Source organism: Cariama cristata, unplaced genomic scaffold, assembly GCF_000690535.1.
Source record: "Cariama cristata isolate BGI_N322 unplaced genomic scaffold, ASM69053v1 scaffold211, whole genome shotgun sequence".
NCBI lineage: Eukaryota > Metazoa > Chordata > Aves > Cariamiformes > Cariamidae > Cariama > Cariama cristata.
Genome location: NW_009598494.1, coordinates 14,642 through 18,217, shown reverse-complemented (window position 1 = coordinate 18,217; position 3,576 = coordinate 14,642).

Genomic DNA, 3,576 nt, shown 5'->3' with positions numbered 1-3,576 from the left:
AGAGATTCCCCGCCAGCCCCTGGTGCAGCCCATGGTGACGCCGGCTGTCCCCCGGCAGCCCATGGAGGCCCACGCTGGAGCAAATCCCCACCTGCAGCCTGGGGAGGACCCCACGCCGGAGCAGGGGGATACCCGAAGGAGGCTGGGACCCCGTGGGAAGCCCGCACTGGAGCGGGCTCCTGTCAGGCCCTGTGGCCCCATGGAGAGAGGAGCCCAGGCTGGAGCAGGTTTGCTGGCCGGGCTTGTGACCCCACGGGGGACCCAGACTGGAGCAGGGGCAGAGTGTGAGGAGCACTCCTCCTGACAAAGAAGGAGGGGCAGAAACAACATGTGATGAACTGACCACAACCCCGATTGCCCATCCCGTGCTGCTCAGCAGGAGGAGGTAGAAAATTCAGGAGTGAAGTGGAGCCGGGGAAGAAGGGAGGGGTGGGTGGAAGGTGTTTTTAAGATTTGGGTTTATTTCTCATTACCCTACTCTGATTTCATTGGCAATAAATTAAACTAATTTCCCCGTCAAGTACGTTTTGCCTGTGAGAGTAATTGGTGAGTCATCTCTCTGTCCTTACCTCGACCCACAAATGTTTTGTTATATTTTCTCTCCTCTGTCTAGCTGAGGAGGGAAGCAATAGAGAGGCTTTAGTGGACACCTGGTGTCCAGCTGGGGTTAACCCACCACAACAATGCAAACTGCACAAAACATATATTGTAAAATCTTGCAGGATACACTAAGACTAGTCATCAGAATAATCAGAAGAGCACCGATGCAGAAGAAAGACATGCTGCATTAGCAATAATTTATGCCTGCGTAATGTATATAAAATGCTACATTGGAGATGATTGCACTCTGCTGGACTGTATAATAGTTATGCAACAACCAAGCCAAAAGGGAGTATAAGGGCTTCTGATGCAGTGACTGTCATGTCAGACTTGTCTTACTGGGGTTGCCATTTAGAACATTATATTCAGGTTTTGGCTATGTGTAAATCTTCATTATGGAGATACAAATGCTGTTCCACAGCACTATCAATTCTTACTCTTTTACTGTGAGTCTGATGACTTCAGAGCTGATAGATCCAATAAAATATTGATTAAATATATTTTAAAAGAAGATAAATTAAAAAAAAATTGCTTTTGATTGGCTGCATTTGCAGTCTCTTTACATTTCATCCATCTTCATGACTCTGAAAGCCCTTGCTATTTTTTCTGAATATTTTAGAATTACAGTTTTGATATCATGACATGTTTTGATTTTGTTTGTTTGTTTGTTTGTTTTTACAGCATCCTGACCTATACTTGACTGGTAAATCCTGGGCTTCATGCTAGAGGACTATACAGCAGACATTAAAGTGAGACATTATTGCCCACTCGAATAAATGAGCTGGCCACCAAAGAGCAGCTTTCTTCATTTATTTAAAAGAAAAACAATCTAATAGGCAAAAATCTGATATCAAGGTAAGACAGCACATGTGTTCATACTGCTTATTGCCTGAGACCAATAGCATACTGTGGGTAAACCAACAGAGAGTCATTTGCAGCTTAGATCAAATTGTTTCCCAAAGGGAAACTGCAGCTTCTCTAAACAGTGGGAAATGTCATCTGAGGAGAGCACACTATTCAAATGGTTAACAAAGGTACTGGATTTATGTATCCATATCCCTACATGCCAAAACAGAAAGACTACTGCTGTAAGCCCTATGTATGCAACCGTAGAACTAGTTCCTCTCCTTAAAATATAATAAGTTAATTTCCAGGTAACCAGAAAAGACAAAGTGTGTGCCTCATGTCTGTAAATCATAGCATGAGTAAAGTGAACAGTCAGATGCAAAAACAGGCATGTACTCTTTTCCTTGCTGTTTCAAGCTCAGACTAATTATCTGAGCAAAGACATAATTTTTTGGAAAGGAAGCCTGTTCTCTGCTCTACAAGGATACGGTTTGCATAAATATCATCTTACTGCTCTCCATGCCCCTCCCCCTTTTCAGGCATCTGAGAATGCTGCAGGGAGTTCTGCTGACAACTTGGGGACACACAAACAAGGAGTTGGTGCAGCCCAGACTTTTTTAGCTCATGACTCTCAGAACCTCAGCTTCTTAAGATGAATAGAAGAAAAAAAACAACCAAACAAACACTTAAAAGCATATTTTTGCCTATTAGAAATGGGGGTGAATAAGTAAAAAATAAAGACATTACTCTTTAAAAATCTACTTCTTTCAATAAATATGATAGTAAGTATGAAAAAATTTTGCAGCTCTTACTGAATGCACAACATGTTCCCCTCATGTAAACATGGCAATGCCCATATCCGAGTTACAATCATGCTATTATTAACATTTCTCTCTCTCTTTTTTTCCTCCTTAATCAGCACTGACACCTTGGAAACAGCATTGATCAATTAGAGATTGCAGTATACTTTTAAGACTGCAATAGTTGTTCCTCTGAATTAAGATCATGTGGTTCTTTAGAGATAAACATCACCCTAAAATAGTATTAAAAAAAAGGTGGGTAAAATCTGAAGGCATGGTTTCTGGCTTGAGATAACAGAGCTCCTTTTTTAGTTCAAGCAGTAAGCATGAACCCAGGGGGCAGAGAGATCTGAATTCTTCTTTTGCCACCTACCTCTCTGCAAATGACTTTGTTAAGTGGGATGGATATCTGCTTACTTTGGAGATATTAGCTGAACATATTTCTATTAAAAATATTGTAGACACTAGACACTAGAGAAGAGCCAGCTGAATACTAAATGGTTCTTAAGATAGGTTAGTGCTAAGGAAGTTCCCTTTATCTCCACTTTTACAACATTTGCTTTCTATCACTGTTTCTGTAAACTGTTATGCAAATATCCTGTGACTGATGCCTGTCCTCAGTGACCATTGCATGAGTCCAAAAAAGCCCTTAAAATTCAACAGTACCCCTTCCAAGCTACAGCAGCAGGGTATCTTTCAAATGAATCCAGCAGGGTAGCCAAGATGTAGTGCTCATGTTCAAAGCAGGTACCAAGTCTAAAAGCGATTTCACAGATGAAAGACAAGTTATCAACAGTATAACAGCTGTACCGACATATTTTCTTTGGAAATTATCTACGGTATACTACAGAATATCAATAAAAGGGAAATCTATGAGGGCCTCTGCCTCTGCAGCTAACTTCACATTTGGCTACCACAAGCCATTAAATTATGGCCTGTACCTGTGCCAAGAAATTGAATGACAATGACCCTTCACTTTGCTTTGTTGTGCTGAACTGAATGACAAAGTGACTAACTCATGCTTCAAATGATAGAGGAGATAAGTGTTGCTCTCCAGAACGTCTGTAAGAGTGTTACTGTTGTTAAGTGTATCTTCAAAATATATGACCTGCCTACTGAGTTTGTGTACATCCCAAGCAAACATTTTCATTATCTTCTCAGTTCTTCTTCCAAGCCCTAGGGGAAACATGTGCCTCAGCTTTCATGGTTCAAGACGTAAATTTTTAGTAGCAACGGGAGACAAGAAATACAATACCTGACTCCGGCAGCCAGTGTCATAAGCCAGGTCTCACTTGGCTGGATTTCTCTTCCTTCTTTCTAATCAAGCTAA